Consider the following 19,261-nt stretch of genomic DNA (forward strand, 5'->3'; position numbering starts at 1 on the left):
GCTTTTCTTGTTGTCATCATTGCTAACACCTTCCAAACTCAACTTCATGTGATTTGTTTTTCTACATTATGTCTTCATCAGATCAAGGGAGATTCTCCTCCCCCTCTACTCTGCTCTGGTGAGAATACACTGGGAATATTGTGTCCAGTTTTGGGCTTCCCAGTTCAAGAGGGACAGGGATCTGCTGGAGAGAGTCCAAAGGAGAGTTACCCAAGATGATGAAGGGATTGGAGCACTGCCTAGGGAGGGGAAAGGCTGAGAGCCCTGGAGCTGTTTAGTCTAGAGAAGAGAAGACTGAGAGGGGATTTAATAAATGTCTATAAATATCTGAGGGCTGTGTGTCAAGAGGGAGGGGACAGGCTCTGCTCAGTTGCACTCTCTGATAGGACAAGGGCTAAGGGATATAAACTCCAGCACAGGAGGTTAGCACCTCAACACGAGGAGGAACTTCTTCACTGTGAGGGTCACTGTGATGGTTTGAAACTGTCTTTTTAATTTTTCCTTGCAAAGTTCAGAACAGAGAAAGTGAAAGAGTGTAAATAAGTCACTATTGGGTGTAAGAAAACAAAATACTGATTGTTCTAAAAACTTCAATTGGATAGATAGAAATGTTTAAGAACTATTACCCAAAACAAAGTGGGCACTCTGCACATTCTGCATTCTGCAGTGGGGGCAGTTGCTGGGCTGTCTGGCTGCTGTTTCTTCTTCTCTTCTGGCTGAAGATAACACGTACTGACCTTGGCAGCTAAGTTAACAATGTTCTGCTTTAACTAACTCTGCTTTCTGTCCAAGGCGGGTATGGGGGGAAGCTCCTGGGAGAGAGAGAGGCCCCTTTGGGAGGGTCCCCTTTTGGGGGAAGCAAAGGGAGCTTGGTTGTGCTTTTCTGTTGATTGTATATATTTGTGAATGTTGTGAATTTTGTATATTTGTACAGATTCATTGCATTTCATCATAGATTGTAGATCTGCTTGTAAATACAGCTTGCATTCGCTTCCAGACTGAGCTAGCCTGGTTATTGTTGGTGTGGGGGGAATTTCAGCTCACACTGACACAGTCACAGAACACTGGAACAGGATCCCCAAAGAAGTTGTGGAGTCTCCTTCTTTGGAGACTCCCAAGCCCCATCTGGATGTGTTCCTGTGTGACCTGTGCCGGATTCTATGGTCCTGCTCTGGCAGGGGGGTTGGACTCGATGATCTGTGGAGGTCCCTTCCAACCCCTAACATCCTGTGATCTCTCAGCCTTCAGAACAGTGGTAAGAAAACAAGGTAAGGATGACTTAAGAAACATTTATTGACAGAATTTACTATGTGACTTCAAAGCCATCAAAATGCTTCTTTAAGAGAAAGGAAATTGAATTAAGGTTTTCAGGACTACAAGCTCCATAACTGGATTACAAGAGGAATATGGAAATGTCATTAGAAACACTTATAAGACAATAATAAAACTCACATTGAGATGATCCTTTCTTGCTATATAGAGACTCCTATGCTAACTGAGAAGAGATGACAGCATACTACATTTTCCTATTAATTATACAAATCTCCACTTCACTTGAATTTCTTCAGAAACTTCTATACGTGCTTTTAATCAAAGGGTCATCTCCCTTCAAACACAAGGGCTGTTTGAACTTCATCATACCTGTTGACATTTGAGCAGATGTCACTTTGATTGGGGGAAAATGTCATGAGAATACAGCACATCCATCAAACCATACCCTGTACTCTTGTCCTTTTCAGTAGATTCAAAGATCTGTCTTTCCAAATATCTGAAAGGTTTCCCTTTCCTCCTCCCCTCCCTGCTACCTCAAGCTTCTCATGGGTGCTGCTTTCAAAGCCAGGGATACTTGAAGTCCTCTGCAGTTTCATTTCTAAGACAGACTCCAACTACAACCAATCCTTCACATCATGACTGAGACAATCCACTCATTGGGAAAAATACTGAGGAATCAGAGACCTTAATTACAGCTGGGGCAGCTGCTGTCAAGGCCAAGCCAAAGACAGGTATCTGCATGTGGCACACGAACACTCAGCAGGAGCCCACCTGCAAAATGACAGCACTAAAATTGATGGATTTTCATCATGAATAATAATGAATGAGCTTGGATCCATCTGTAGCCTCTCAAGAAGCATTTAAAAATAATTAAAAAATACTATTTACAAAAATTAATATTTTCTGAACTTCAAGGCAATTAACCTATAAGTGAAACACTAGGTTGAAGGCTTAGTTTAACCAACCAACCTATAAGTGAAACACCAGGTTGAAGGCTTAGTTTAACCAATTAACCTATAAGTGAAACACTAGGTTGAAGGCTTAGTTTAACCAACTAACCTCTAAGTGAAACACCAGGTTGAAGGCTTAGTTTAACCAACTAACCTCTAAGTGAAACACTAGGTTGAAGGCTTAGTTTAACCAACTAACCTATAAGTGAAACACTAGGTTGAAGGCTTAGTTTAACCAATCAACCTACAAGTAAAACACCAGGTTAAAGGCTTAGTTTAACCAACTAACCTATAAGTGAAACACTAGGTTGAAGGCTTAGTTTAACCAATCAACCTACAAGTAAAACACCAGGTTAAAGGTTTAGTTTAACCAACTAACCTCTAAGTGAAACACCAGGTTGAAGGCTTAGTTTAACCAACTAACCTCTAAGTGAAACACTAGGTTGAAGGCTTAGTTTAGCCAACTAACCTATAAGTGAAACACTAGGTTGAAGGCTCAGTTTAACCAACTAACCTCTAAGTGAAACACTAGGTTGAAGGCTTAGTTTAACCAATTAACCTATAAGTGAAACACTAGGTTGAAGGCTTAGTTTAACCAACCAACCTATAAGTGAAACACCAGGTTGAAGGCTTAGTTTAACCAATCAACCTACAAGTAAAACACCAGGTTAAAGGCTTAGTTTAACCAATCAACCTCTAAGTGAAACACCAGGTTGAAGGCTTAGTTTAACCAACTAACCTCTAAGTGAAACACCAGGTTGAAGGCTTAGTTTAACCAACTAACCTATAAGTGAAACACTAGGTTGAAGGCTTAGTTTAACCAACTAACCTCTAAGTGAAACACCAGGTTGAAGGCTTAGTTTAACCAACTAACCTATAAGTGAAACACTAGGTTGAAGGCTTAGTTTAACCAATCAACCTACAAGTAAAACACCAGGTTAAAGGTTTAGTTTAACCAACTAACCTCTAAGTGAAACACCAGGTTGAAGGCTTAGTTTAACCAACTAACCTCTAAGTGAAACACTAGGTTGAAGGCTTAGTTTAGCCAACTAACCTATAAGTGAAACACTAGGTTGAAGGCTCAGTTTAACCAACTAACCTCTAAGTGAAACACTAGGTTGAAGGCTTAGTTTAACCAATTAACCTATAAGTGAAACACTAGGTTGAAGGCTTAGTTTAACCAACCAACCTATAAGTGAAACACCAGGTTGAAGGCTTAGTTTAACCAATCAACCTACAAGTAAAACACCAGGTTAAAGGCTTAGTTTAACCAATCAACCTCTAAGTGAAACACCAGGTTGAAGGCTTAGTTTAACCAACTAACCTATAAGTGAAACACCAGGTTGAAGGCTTAGTTTAACCAACTAACCTATAAGTGAAACACTAGGTTGAAGGCTTAGTTTAACCAACTAACCTATAAGTGAAACACCAGGTTGAAGGCTTAGTTTAACCAACTAACCTATAAGTGAAACACCAGGTTGAAGGCTTAGTTTAACCAACTAACCTATAAGTGAAACACTAGGTTGAAGGCTCAGTTTAACCAACTAACCTCTAAGTGAAACACTAGGTTGAAGGCTTAGTTTAACCAACTAACCTCTAAGTGAAACACCAGGTTGAAGGCTTAGTTTAACCGATTAACCTCTAAGTGAAACACCAGGTTGAAGGCTTAGTTTAACCGATTAACCTCTAAGTGAAACACTAGGTTGAAGGCTTAGTTTAACCAACTAACCTCTAAGTGAAACACCTGGTTGAAGGCTTAGTTTAACCGATTAACCTATAAGTGAAACACTAGGTTGAAGGCTTAGTTTAACCAACTAACCTCTAAGTGAAACACTAGGTTGAAGGCTTAGTTTAACCAACTAACCTCTAAGTGAAACACTAGGTTGAAGGCTTAGTTTAACCAACTAACCTCTAAGTGAAACACTAGGTTGAAGGCTTAGTTTAACCAACCAACCTATAAGTGAAACACTAGGTTGAAGGCTTAGTTTAACCAACTAACCTCTAAGTGAAACACTAGGTTGAAGGCTTAGTTTACCCAAGTAGTGCCAAGCTTTTGTATCAAGGCAGGTTGGGATGTATTGTGCACGGAAACAGTGCAGTCTATCTTTAAGATGTTAAGCTGGGCAGCTCTGGAAACATAACAGCAAGTTGATGTGGAGCAATCTGTCCAATTTCCAGAAGCAAAGTGACTGTATGAGAAATAATCACAGAATGTTAGGAGAAAGGACCTCAAAGGATCATCCAGTCCAACCCCCAGTATTACTTACATAAAATCTGAAATTCATTCTGTGCCTTAGGCATCAGCTCAGCTTCTGTTTTCTGGTCCTTCTGTTAAACAAATCTAAAGCAAGTAACATCCAATGAAGAATTTTTAAGTGATGTTTCTTCTGAAAGAGTCATTAAGTGTTTGATCCAAACAACACTAGAGGCAAGCTAACCAATTCAATCCTTGTCTGAAGAGTCAGTTTCATGTAGGGGCCTCATTCAAACAAAATGTGATTTGGAAGAGTTTTCAGTCTTTACCAACAATCCACACTGTTGCCTTAAAAATGAAGCCATGAAGGACTTCCACTGCTTGTAGTTTTTGGAAGGTGGAATTTTTGTATTCATTGGAATTACAACTTTTTTACACTCATTATCTAATGCTCTCCAAGGAGTGAGAGAAAAGAATGTGGACTTTCATGGGCTTGCAGTGGCTTTGGGAAATGGAAATGTCTTTGACTTTAGGTTCACAGGATCACAGGATGTTAGGACTTGGAAGGGACCTCCAGAGATCATCATGTCCAACTCCCCTGCCAGAGCAGGACCATAGAATCTAGTGCAGGTTGCACTGGAACACTTCCAGACAGGACTTGAAAGTCTCCAGAGAAGGAGACCCCCACAACCTCTCTGGGCAGCCTGTTCCAGGGCTCTGGGAACCTCACAGTGAAGAAGTTCCTCCTCATGTTGAGGTGGAAGCTCCTGTGTTGGAGTTTATATCTATTGCCCCTTTTCATAGGGCACAAGTGAGCAGAGCCTGTCCCTTTCTTCCTGACCCCCAGCTCCCAGGTATTTATAAACATTTATTAAATCCCCTCTCAATATTCTCCTCTCCAGACTAAACATCTCCAGAGCTCTCAGCCTCTCCTCATAAGGCAGTGCTCCAGTCCCTTCATCACTTTGTAGCTCTCTGTTGGACTCTCTCAATTAGATCCCTGTCTCTCTTGAACTGAGGAGCCCAAAACTGGATGCAATATTCCAGGGGAGGTCTCACTAGGGCAGAGTAGAGGGGGAGAAGAGCCTCCCTCAATCTGCTGGACACATTGTTCTGAATGCACCCCAGGACCCCCTTGGCCTTCTTGGCCACCAGGGCACATTGCTGTCCCATGCAGAGCTTGTTGTCCACCAGCACTCCCAGGTCCTTCTCCAGCAGATCACCTTCCAACCTCTACTGGTGCAGTTTATTCTTCCTTCCCAGGTGCAGAACTCTTCACTTATCCTTCTTAAACCTCAACCTGAGGTTGTACTCAAAAAGGTCAACAGCTACAGGTGGCTTTAATTCTAACATCTCAACTTCTTTTTCACCCCAATGTGAAAATTTCCATGCATGTACAGACATAGTAGGAGCTGATTGTGGCTACAATCCTCACCTGATGCTAGTAGCCATGTTCGGGTCTGTGTTATCAGAATGAAGAAAACAGACCAGCATTAATTTATTTTTCTGTGAAACTGTATAGTAAGGACTTTTTGCAAAAAAAAAAAAAAAAAAAAAAGGCAAAAAGAAAAAAAAAAAGCAAAAAAGTTATTACATCAAAAATTGAAAGACTCTGCAGAAAGCCTGCCAAAAATCACTGGAAAGATTCCCACTGTTATCTAAGAGGTCTGGGTAATTACACCTTCAGAGTGTAACTGTGAAGTGTTTTAGTGTCAATCTAAACACAACAGTAACCATGGGATTGCCACTAATACTGCACTCCTTAAAAGAATCAAGGTGCAGCTAGTGATTTGATTGAGAGAACTGCTTCATAGCATGATTTACTTGAAGAAACATGGTGTTGCAGGCACTCCTGACACATGCCAGGAGCATTTACCAAGATGTATTTACACAGCCCCAAGGCAGTCACCCAGCAGTTTGCAAATACAGCAAGTGTTTTCCTGCTCCTTCAATGGCCATGTATGGTATTAAAGTCTAAACATTTTAAACATCATTAAAAGCACAAAATAGTCAAGTCTAATGTGACTTAGAATCATAGAATCAGTCAGGGTTGGAAGGGACCACAAGGATCATCCAGTTCCAACCCCCCTGCCATGGGCAGGGACACCTCACACTACAGCAGGCTGGCCAGAGCCTCATCCAGCCTGGCCTTAAACACCTCCAGGGATGGGGCCTCAACCACCTCCCTGGACAACCCATTCCAGGCTCTCACCACTCTCATGGTGAAGAATATTCAAGCCTAGGCTGAGTCATTCTACCGTTACATAAATATCTCAGAAAAGTTAAAGGAATTGCCCTCGAGAAGTATTTATCTCTACCATCTGGCTGTAGCAGAAGCCCAAGCAACCAGCCTGGACTAGACACAAACCTTTTGAGTAGCTATAAGGAGGTAAGGTGAATTCCATTGTGATTGGAGCCTCCATAGGTTCTCTGAAAATATCTTGACACTAAGATTTCTCATGTGTTGTCCATTCCCAACCTCCAGCAGTCCTTCATAGATTGTACAGCGTTTGTCTGAGCTGTAGTTAGCTCTTCCCACAGCATCTTTCCCAGTGCTGTGTTTTGTAGTGGGGTTCTGGAAGGGTGTGGATGACACTCAGGTGGTTTGGCTGCTACTGAGCAGTGCCCACGCAGCACCCAGGCTGTGCTTTTCCAACCTTCCCCCCACAACAGTAGACTGAGGGTTGGGCAAGATCTTGGGAGGGTACACAGCTGGGCCAGCTGCCCCAAACTGACCAAAGGGATATTCCATGCCGTACGATATCAGCTCAGATATAAAGGCCAAGGGGAAGAAGGAAGGGTCAAGGGGATTTGCTGATGGTCTTTGCCCTTGAGAGCAACTGCTACACATATTGAAGCCTTGCTTCCTGGTGAGTGGCCAGACATCATCTGTTGATGAGAAGTAGAGAATAATATCTGTTGGCTCTTCCTTCCACCTGGCCTTTGCTTTTGCTTTTTCGCCCTATTACACTGCTCCTATCTTGACCCATGGGCCTCGTTCTATATTTTTCCTCTCCCCTGCCCATCTAAAAAGAGGAATGATAGAGCAGCTTTAGTGAGCATCTGGCCCCTAGCCAGGGCCAAACCACCACATCTAAAATGTTTTCTGCCACAGAGAACTCACAATCCTGAACTCTTTTTCTTTATTTGAACCCTCCTGATTCAAGCAGAGTGCTTCTAGTAATGTTGTGTCCATAACATTCCTAAGCATATGCTGCAGTGAAGGATAAAAATGGAGTTCAACATACTCAGAATACCTTAACTAGTGTCTCCTCCTGGAGAAATGAGTAGTTTTTGAAAATATTAAATAGCAGTAATGGATTCTTTCCCTCCCCCCCCCCCCCCCTTAATGAGGTGTCAGTTATTTTATTAAGACAAATTCTGTTAAGAGAGAGAAAAACAACCAAAAAAAAAGATACAAAATAAACAGTTATAGAGTATACACATTCTGACTCCCACACAGGAGTGTCTGGTTTCTCTGGGCAGCTGTCAGAGCAATCAACGGCCCTCACAGAAACCTCCTTACAGGAGAGGAAAAGAGAAATTAAGACCAGCACAACCCAAACATATGTTCCACAGTCTCCCTTTTATCTCCTCTGAAATTCTATTGTTTCCCAGGCAAGCAGCACTGCCTGAGCTGCAACCTAAACAGTTTAAAATCTGTGTCTGAACTTGGTGAAATGAATTCCTAGAGAGCACAACTTCCAGACTGTTATGCCAGCTGCTCTGCTAACAAATGGCAGCTCCAACTTTCTTGCCAGCTGTGTCTTGAACTGGCATATCAAGAGAACACAGCAGGATTTTTGACAGATCAAATTTGCATTGGCCACAACCATTACACAGAAGCACAGAAACATTCAGGTTGGAAAAGACCTTCAGGATCACCAAGTCCAACCCAGAACCCTACTCTACAGGCTTCACCCCTAAACCATAGCCCCAAGCACCACATCCAAACCACCTTGAAACACATCCAGCCTTGGGAACTCTACCACCTCCCCGGGCAGCACATTCCAAGCCCTGACCACTCTTGCTAGGAAAAAATGTTTCCTACTCTCCAGTCTAAAGGTACCCAGTGGCAGCTTGAGGCCGTTGCCTCTTGTTCTGTCACTAATTACCTCGGAGAAGAGACCAGCAGCAGCCTCTCCACAAGGTCCTTTCAGGTAGTTGTAGACAGCAATGAGGTCTCCCCTCAGCCTCCTCTGTTTCACACTAACCATGCCCAGCTCCTTCAGTCACTCCTCATCAGATTTATTCTCCAGGCCCTTCACAGCTTCCTTGCCCTCCTTTGACTGGCAGCTTGAGGCCATTCCCAATGAGACAAACACTGTGGAAGAGTGACTTTGTTTGCTTTAACCCTTTTACTGATCTACACAGATGAGGAAAGGGCAAGAAAAAGCCTAACTACTGCTAAAAGTGTTTTGTAACTCTTCTTACACTCAGTAGTTTGTTTATAGATGCATGAACCAAAAGTGAACAAAAACACCAGGTGAGAGGAGAGGGGAGCAAAGCACAGGACATCCACTCATGATGGGCTAAAATTAGCTCTGAGGTCTCCACATTCACTCTTTGGCACTTCTGAATTACAGCTCAGTTCAGCAATTTCACTCTTGGGATCCTCTGTATTTATAAAGTTTACATACCATTTTTGCTCATTATTGTTGAGCACGGGTTACTGAAGTCTTTTCCTGCAAGAAAGGTAAATTTAATCTTTATTACTGTTAAATCCTAACAGACAGCTTTGAATCATTAGTGTTGGTCTTCTTTGCAATTTTATGATTTTTTGGGTGTATGGCAGTTCTACAAACCAGCTTGCATTACTGCTAGCTTTTTTAAGAAGGGAGCTCCTGTGGATTTGGAGCCAGAAATCTCATTTGACACCAGGACTGATGCTACTCCAGAGCACATTGTTAACTAGCTCCATCTGCCTTTAGAAAAGGCCAAAATCCCAGTTATCTAAACTGGCATAAGAAAGATGTGGATGAGCTGGAATGTGTCCATGAGGATGAGCAGAGGGCTGGAGCTCCTCTGCTATGAAGACAGACTGAGAGAGTTGGAGCTGTTCAGTCTGGAGAGGAGAAGGCTCCCAGGAGACCTTCTTGTGGCCTTCCAGTATCTGAAGGGGGCTACAGGAAAGCTGGGGAGGGACTTTTGAGGGTGTCAGGGAGTGATAGGACTGGGGAGAATGGAGCAAAACTAGAAATGGGGAGATTCAGATTGGATGTTAGGAAGAAATTCTTCCCCATGAGGGTGGTGAGACACTGGAAGAGGTTGCCCAGGGAGGTGGTGGAAGCCTCATCCCTGGAGGTTTTTGCAGGCAGGCTGGATGTGGCTGTGAGCAACCTGCTGCAGTGTGAGGTGTCCCTGCCCATGGCAGGGGGGTTGGAACTGGCTGATCCTTGAGGTCCCTTCCAACCCTGAGAATTCTATGATTCTACGAAATGTTCCCAAAATTCTGTAACTTTCTTCTATTATGTCTTTCTTCCCTACTATGTCTTTTTTTTCAGTCTGCCTGACTGATCCATTTGCTCCTCTTGCAGTGATTTCTTTAAATGATCATTTATAGAACAAGTAGGTGTCACTGTAAGTAGCCATGCAGCAATTGAACAATATCAAGTGTCTATATCTACTTTAGCTGCTACTTAAACAGAATTGATTAAAAATGCATTCCACTGTCTAATGCACAGCCAAAAAGCCTAGTCCAGTCCTGAGAGCATGTTTAGATTACTATGATGGAGAAAAGAATTGAGAATTGGGAGAAAGCATAGATAAAATGCAGTAATAGTTAGGGCATTATAAATTCTCATTGAGCATGACAGAAAGAAAAAAAATCTGCATGTTCTTTCTTCTTCTCCCACACACAGTACAACTTAGTTCCTAGGTGTCTTAGTTTAAAGAGCAGGCAGAAATACTTTCACTCCCAAAGGAAGTAAAATGAAGATGTTCTTGTTGAATTGGAGAGAAATACAGAAATTGTATTCAGAAATATCCAGGAAAATACAGAACACGTGAATCCTTAACACCTAATACACAGGATAGATGAAAATCCCCCCAAACCTTCCCCTCAACCAGACTAAACCACAAGTTCCCATTTGCTCCTTTTTCTTCTCACCTGGGGTTTAACATTCACCCCAGGGCTCTTTCTTCCCCTCCATTGCTAGGCTGGGTTCAGGCTGGCCAGGCATGAAACTGCCTCCCCTTAGTCCCTGGCATTAGACCAAACAGGCCAAGGTTGCAAAGTAAAAATTAGTTTGGCTTTGAAACCCACAGACAAAACTGGAACCATCCTGCTCCCACACCACATAAGGTAGCTCACTGTTTCCAGGGAGGAGAAAGAGAAGAAAGAGAGAGAGTTGGTCTTGCAGCCAACTTCTAAAGAGATATCAGGATTATGGGATTGAATAACAAAAATTGCAATTTCCTGGGTCCACCTCCTGGACCTTGCTTGTCCTCCTGGAGGACACAACTCTATGGTTTTTTAAGAAGGCACCTGCCTCAAACTATGACACTAGGTCATCTGTTTAGAAGGTCACATTCTACCAAGAAAAAGGAATATTCCACTCTTAGGGTCTGAGTACAGAGGTGGAAGCAAGGGACACAACAAGAGAGTCTTTCCCAGGCAGTTTTTTTCACTGTGTTCCAACAGCAGCAGCACAACTGTATCCTACTTCATGACTCAGAGGGGCAATTTATTTTAAGCACCAGGCAAATATATTTGACCTTCCATCTAAGACTCTTAAAGCTCTATGAGAAATGAATGATCAGTGATACAGAAGATCTTTTAATTTTACAGATGGATAAAACTGAGCTTAAGCAATTTCCCTATGGGTACAAAGGAAATTGACGAAGCTGGAACAGAAATTGACCTTTAGCCTTTTTGCCCCAATCTGTGGATTTTTCATCCTTCCTAAAGGTGATAAAACAGCAATTGTAATACAGCAATAGGCATATCTATATTATTAATAAACTATTGTATAACACTTAGGGCTACAGATGATGTTTGACAAAGCAGTAACTGTTTTACTCTGAATTCTGAGTACATTCAAGCAAATGAAATAAACACCTTCCAGAGTTTAGGTTTTAATATTGATCTGCTACCTCAACAGTATTAAAAATGACAGGTTCTGAGGTAATTCCCCCCTTTACTCCACTCTGCTCCACCTGGAGTACTGTGTCCAGTTCTGGAGCCCCTGTTACAAGAGGGATATGGACATGCTGGAAGGTGTCCAGAGAAGGGCCACCAGGATGAGATTAGGGCTGGAGCTGCTCTGCTATGAGGACAGACTGAGAGAGTTGGGGCTGTTCAGTCTGGAGAAGAGAAGGCTCCGAGGTGACCTTCTTGTGGCCTTCCAGGATCTCAAAGGGGCTACAATAAAGCTGGGGAGGGACTTTTTAGGGTATCAGGCAGTGATAGGACTGGAGGGAATGGAATAAAGTTGGAAGTGGGGAGATTCAGGGTGGACACAAGGAAGAAGTTCTTCCCCATGAGAGTGGTGAGAGCCTGGAATGGGTTGTCCAGGGAGGTGGTTGAGGCTCCATCCCTGGAGGTGTTTAAGGCCAGGCTGGATGAGGCTCTGGCCAGCCTGCTGTAGTGTGACGTGTCCCTGCCCATGGCAGAGGGGTTGGAGCTGGATGATGCTTGTGGTCCCTTCCAACCCTGACTGATTCTATGATTCTATGATTCCAATTTCTTTTTAAGAAGTCAGCATATTAAAAAAAAAAAAAAAGAGCCATCAAGAAGTCAAGATATACTTCACTCGCACAGTAAGAAATCTCTTCAAGACATCTGAGCATATTTGGTAGTCACCATAGGTAAATGCTGGTTTTAAGTGATGCCAGCATTGAGGGCCACACAAGCGGTGTGCTCTTGTGGCCAAGAAGGCCAATGGCATCCTGGGGTGGATTAGAAGGGCTGTGGTTAGTAGGTTGAGAGAGGTTCTCCTCCCCCTCTACTCTGCCCTGGAGAGGCCACATCTGGAATATTGTGTCCAGTTCTGGGCCCCTCAGGTCAAGACAGACAGGGAACTGCTTGAAAGAATCCAGCACAGAGCCACAAAGATGGTTAAAGGAGTGGAACATCTTCCTTAAGGGGAGAGGCTGAGGGAGCTGAGGGCTCTACAGCCTGGAGAGGAGTCTGAGAGGTGACCTCATTCATATTTTTAATAATATGTAAATGGTGAGTGCCAAGAAGTTGGAACCAGGCTCTGCTGGGTGATGCTCAATGACAGCACAAGGGGCAATGGTGGAAGCTGAGGCACAGGAAGTTCCATGTGAACATGAGAAAGATTTTTTTCCTTGTAAGGACAATAGAACACTGGAACAGGCTGCCCAGGGAGTTGTGGAGTCTCCTCCTCTGGAGATATTCAAAACCTGCCTGGCTGTGTTCCTGTGTGACCTGCCCTAGTGATCCTGCTCTGGCAGGGGGGTTGAACTGAATGAGCTTTGGAGGTCTCTTTCAGCCCCTAACATTCTGTGATTCTGTGATATTTGCCTTGAATGAAGATTTTGACACAGGATCTTCCATAGGACTTAAAAGAAATAATTAAGTCTCAAGCAGGACAGTTGCCCCCTAATGCCCTCATTATAGGACCATCCCTGTTTCAAAGGTCAGATTTCAAACTGCAAAAATCTCAAAAGGTCTTTCTGATATTCATGAATCCAGCTAATAAAAATCCCCAAATAATGATATTCATGAAACCAGGTAATAAAAATCCCCAAGTAATGTCACAGCTCAAGATCGCTGAGAAGCCTCCACTCAGATTCTCCACTATACAGTGCTCTGTGCAACTGCTTCTCAAGCTTTATGCTTCTTCTTACAAGGGAAAAGGTAGGGCATGGTTGTATGAGTCCAGCATTTCATCCTTAAAAGTACAACAGATTTTACCCAGGTGACATATCCAAGGCAAATAATTTTCTGTAACACTTAAAAAAAAAAAAAACCAAAACCACAGTAAAAGCAGAGAAATATTAAACAAAAACTACAGTGGCTTCCTTATTTTGCAGTGCCACTGCAGAGAAACAAGAAGAAAGTTTCCTGGTTTTATTTGCTAGTTCAGCTGTTTATCACCACTCAAATTGCTCTTTGTCCTGAGGCTGGCAAGAGTTTTCTTTGTAAGAGCTAGAAGCAACAGCAATCAAAACCCAGGATTTATGGCAGAAAGCCTCTAGCCTTTTTTTTTTTCTTTAATGCTTGACAATTGAAAAGCTTTAGAGATAGTTTGTAACCATCAAGGTGTCCTGGAGCAAACTGCATAATCGTGAGATATTACCTCCATGAGTATCACTGTTTTCTGCTTCTTAGCCGTTTTATCTCGTTCCAAATCAGGTGAGAACACTTGAGACAAGATGCTTAAAGTTGCTTTTGCATACAATTGGTAGAAGTGGGAAACTGTGCCTTTAGGGGTAAGAGAAAAGCAAGCTCTGTTAAGAAACAGAATGACTCTTTTGTTTTGTGTTTTGTTGTACAGGGCAGGGGGAAGATAAGCAATTCAAAAGAAAAGCCACCTTCTTCCTCTCACTCTACTTTCCAATGCATATAAAAAGTCATGGTTTATGTATCACAGGATGTTAGGGGTGGGAAGGCACCCAAAGAGATGATCGAGTCCAACCCCCCTGCCAGAGCAGGACCAGGCCACACAGGAATGCATCCAGATGGATCTTGAAAGTCTCCAGAGAAGGAGAATCCACAACCCCCCTGAGGAGCCTGTTCCAGTGCTCTGTGACCCTCACAGTGAAGAAGTTCCTCCTCATGTTGAGGTGGAACCTCCTGTGCTGGAGTTTATACATCCATTACCCCTTGTCCTACCACAGGGTGCAAGTGAGCCTGACCCCCAGCCCTCAGATATTCATAAACATTTACTAAATCCCCTCTCAGTCTTCTCCAGACTTAACACCCCCAGGGCTCTCAGCCTCTCCTCACCAGGCAGTGCTCCAGTCCCTTCATCATTCTTGTAGCCCTCCCTTGGACTCTCTCCAGCAAATCCCTGTCCCTCCTGAACTGGGGAGCCCAGAACTGGATGCAATATTCCTGGTGAGGTTTCACCAGGGCAGAATAGAGGGGGAGGAGAACCTCCCTAGATCTGCTGGACACATTCTTCTTAATGCACCCAAGGATCCCATTAGCCTTCTTGGCCACCAGGGCACATTGCTGTCCTATTGAGAACCTGTTATCCACCAGGACTCCCACATCCTTCTCCACAGACCTTCATTTCAGCTGTCTGATTACACAAAAAACCTGCCAGGACCAACAGCTGCAAAGCAGCTGAGCTGCTGCCAACCAAGCAGGGATGACATCCTGCAAAACTTTCACCTGGCATTCCTAAATAAGTTTTATTCAGTTATTCAGGCAGCCACTAACAGCAACAGCTTAAAGGTAGCATTGAGAGGGAAGAAAAGAAGCCGGGTAAGAAAGCAAAGCACACTGCTGAAATATAAGATGCAGATAGAGAGTATTTTTCTAAGCAAAGTAGTCATCAATTGGTATTTCATTTCTCAGCTGTTTTGGTGCAGCAGTGGGTCAAAACACTGCTCTGTAAGTGAGACTTTGATGAAGATAGTGGCTTTGGGAAAGCAGCAAAAAAAAAGAAAAAGAATAAGAAAGAAATTTGTACTACTCTGTTTATATCATAGTTCTCTAATGTGAGGAGGGGGAGGGAAAGCCCTGTAAACAGACACCAAAGGACATGAATTTACTTTCTGAATTATTAACTCTGGGTTTCATATTTCATAAAAATGACCTTTAACACCACACTTACTGAGCCTGTAAAGAGTTTGGATTTTTTGAATCAGAGCAACTGCTCTAGCAGAGGCCACGGAACAATCTCAGCCAGAGAGAGGGAGTCAGGTGGTGAGGCCCCCAGGGAGGGGTTAGACAGAGGGAAACAATTCCAGTCTTTCTAGCATAGATTTTGAAAGAGAAAATTCATGGAGTATGTTGCAAGAGTGCTTAAGGGAATAGCAGAGGTAATAGATGACAGGCTGATGCAGCAAAGAATTTGTAAAGCAACTGTAGTTTTATTCCCACAGCTCATTACTTCTTATCACCTTGGTGAGTTCTGCCTGTTTCTGCCCGTTTCAAAGATATCTCTGAAAAAAACAACAGCAAAACAAAAAGAGCAAACCTCTCCCTGGAGACCCCTCACTATCTCTTTGCCTTGATGCTGTTGCTTAAACATGGAATATGTGTCCTAATCAAACCAAACCCTGCCAGCTGGTGTGGGTTAAGTGATAATAGTGACCACTGGGCTTAATGAGTCTGACTCTCCAGCAGATCTTCAGGCCTCCAACTGTTTGCAAAGCATCCCCTGACTGAGACACAAGAGAGGCAGACTGACAAAAGTGCAAAGAACACACACGTTAGAGCTGCCTCAAAGGGAGAAGCAAGAACAGGGTGGGAGAAATCAACTACTTTGCTGCTGTAACAAGCAATATCATTCAGATCCTAGGGCCCCAAAGGAAAATGAGCTCTTAGTTAACTCCCCTGGGCTACCCAATATTTGTGGCCATTACTTCTAAAGATAGTCTCTTGGTGGCCACAGCAATAGTTATAAAAATGAGAACTGAGAGAGGAAAATTAAGAGCACAGGCAGAGCAGTGCACGCGTGTTGACAAAGATAAATTGTGCTCCTGGCCCAGCTGTCTCATGGTGCTGACACACTTGAAATGCTCTTCCATGCACTGGATACTGGCTAAAATGAAACAGGCAGTGATGGAGAGTAGTTTGGTACACATGCTGATTACCAGCAGTGTGCCCAGGTGGCCAGGAGAGCCAATGGCATCCTGGCCTGGGTCAGGAATAGTGTGGCCAGCAGGACAAGGGAGGTTATTCTGCCCTGTACTCAGCACTGGTCAGGCCACACCTTGAGTGCTGTGTCCAGTTCTGGGCTCCTCAATTCAAGAGAGATGTTGAGGGACTGGAAGGTGTCCAGAGAAGGGCAAGGAAGCTGGGGAGGGGTCTGGAGCACAGCCCTGTGAGGGAGCTGGGGGTGTTTAGCCTGGAGAAGAGGAGGCTCAGGGGAGACCTCATTGCTGTCTACAACTCCCTGAAGGGAGGTTGTAGCCAGGTGGGGGTTGGTCTCTTCTCCCAGGCAACCAGCAGCAGAACAAGAGGACACAGTCTCAAGCTGTGCCAGGGGAGGTCTAGGCTGGATGTTAGGAGGAAGTTCTTGACAGAGAGAGATTTGCCATTGGAATGTGCTGCCCAGGGAGGTGGTGGAGTCGCCATCCCCGGAGATGTTCAAGAGAAGCCTGGATGAGGCACTTAGTGCCATGGTCTGGTTGATTGGCTAGGGCTGGGTGATAGGTTGGACTGGATGAGCTTGGAGGTCTCTTCCAACCTGGTTGATTCTATGATTCTATACCCCCCATTTCATCTGTCCCTTCTAAACCTTCTCTTTTGATTGGATTTTTAAAGGTTTTGATGTCCAGACTGCACGATGCTTTTGGCAGTAAAACTATCAGGCAAAACCTGACTGATTATTGGACATTCAGTTAATATTGAAATGGCTCCCAGGGAGACCAGCAAAACATCCAAGAGTAGACAAGGATTGTTTGGGCTTCCTACTTATTAATTATATTAAATTATTGCCTAGTAATAGAGTCTTGGTATCTGATATAAAACCCCTCTTTTTTCAGTGGCTCATCTGCCTACAAAGAGTGAAGGAAACATTATCATTCTTTTGGAAAGAAACTAAGATCCTTTCATTTTCTCATATTTAACTTTAAAGCATATAATAGAGGGAATGAGGCTGAAATACTAAAAACTATCCTTAGTTTTCCTTTGGTTTGGATCACAGAATCACAGAATCAACCAGGTTGGAAAAGACCTCAGAGATCATCAATTCCAGCCTATGCCTAATACCTAACACCTCCTGACAATTAAACCATGGCTCCAAGTGCCACATCCAAGCTTTTTTTTTGAACACCTCCAGGGATGCTGACTCCACCACCTCCCTGGGCAGCACATTCCAAGGGCCAATTACTCTTTCTGGGAGCACTTTCTCCTCACCTTGAGCCTAAACCTCCCCTGGTGCAGCTTGAGACTGTGTCCTCTTGTTCTGCTGCTGGTTGCCTGGGAGAAGAGCCCAACCCCCACCTGGCTACAACCTCCCTTCAGGGAGTTGTAGACAGCAGTGAGGTCTGCCCTGAGCCTCCTCTTCTCCAGGCTAAAGAACCACAGCCTGTAAACAGAAGGACCAAAGCCTTTGGTTGAGAGACATAAGAAAATGTGATGGAAAGCTATCCTTGTGACCACAGCAAGAACTCTGGGTCACATATCAGCAGGGTCAGTGGTAAGTGCAGAGGTCTGCCTCTTGGAAACTAGCAATGCTGCAAGATTATCACTACTATAACATTATTCTTGATGGATTTAAAATCTGGATGCACACTATTTGGTGTGAGTCAAGATAAGGATTCAGTATGCTTGTCTGAAACACCCTCAGCACTGTAGAATAGAAAGCAGTAAATTAGGAGATAAAATTAGGAGATAAAGCAGACAGACCAAATCCTTAAGGCACAGAGTGCAATGGTTACTGGGAAGCATTTTCACAGAATCACAGAATATACCCAGTTCAGTCCTCAACCCAGCACTGAAGGATCATCACCAAACCATGTCCCTGACTGCTAGGTCCACAGGCTGCTTGAACAACCCCAAGGATGGTGACTCCAGCACTGCCTTGGGCAGACCATTCCAATGCTTGATAACCCTTTCAGTGAAGAATTGCTTCCCAGCATCCATCCTGAACCTCCTCTGGTGCAGCTTGGAACCATTTCCTCTAGTCCTGTCTCTTGCCACCAAGGAGAAGAGGCTGCCCCCTCCTTACTGCAACCTCTCTTCAGGGAGCTGTAGAGAGCAAGGAGGTCTCCCCTCAGCCTCCTCTTCTCCACACTGAGCACCCCCAGATCCCTCAGCCTCTCCTCATAGCCCAGGTGCTCCAGGCCCTTCCCCAGCCTTGTTGCCCGCATTCCAGCCCCTCAGTGTCCTTCCTGGAGTGAGGGACCCAGAACTGAACACAATACCTGATGTGTGGCCTCAGCAGCGCTGAGTACAGAGGGATGCTCACCTCCCTGTCCCTGCTGCCCACTGTGTTTCTAATCCAAACCAGGATGCCATTGCCTTTCTTGGCCACTCTTGTAGCTGTGAAACAATGTCCAAGGTTTACACAAGGCACACAAACAACACTTGACAGTATTTCAGTTTGTGCTGTTTGCCTGCATGTTTCCTCACACCATCTGCATGCCCACGGTGAAGCACAGCCTCAGGCTCTCACCCTCAGTCTCCAGACTTTAACAGGGCCACAGCTGCAGTATCACTCAAAGGCTTGGCTTTGCCTGCCTGCAGCAAGCAGGTGTTTTCCAAAGATACCAAGCAACCTGGGTAGTCTGTCAAAGGAATGGCCACCATGGGGCTTTCTTCTGGGGGAAATGTTAGATGTCTGAGGTAGGCAAGAAATTGAAGAGCTCTACTTTACATATTTGAGTAGCATAAATCATGCATGTGGCAGCAGATTACACATTTTTTTTTTAATGCTGATTTTGAGAACACAAGGACCCTGCTGAATAATGAAATGCAGAGAGATAAGACAATCTTTTCTGGGTTCTAAAATGCAGCCTATAGAATCCTTTCTTCAAGCTGCTACTTCATAGCTCTCTCTCTCTCTGCCATTTATCATGTGCTGAAATCAGGAACCTGCACAGCATACCGCAAACAGCAACACATGCATTTGTGACTTGCCACATTTCAGTCTTAAAGCCTTGAATTATTACCACTTTCTTTTTTTTTTTTTTTTTTAGTTTTGTTTTGTCTTAAATAAAAAAATTACAGTACATTGTGGCAATAGCAAAGGGATGT

The sequence above is a fragment of the Indicator indicator genome, chromosome 3 (assembly GCF_027791375.1).
Source record: "Indicator indicator isolate 239-I01 chromosome 3, UM_Iind_1.1, whole genome shotgun sequence".
Classification (NCBI taxonomy): domain Eukaryota; kingdom Metazoa; phylum Chordata; class Aves; order Piciformes; family Indicatoridae; genus Indicator; species Indicator indicator.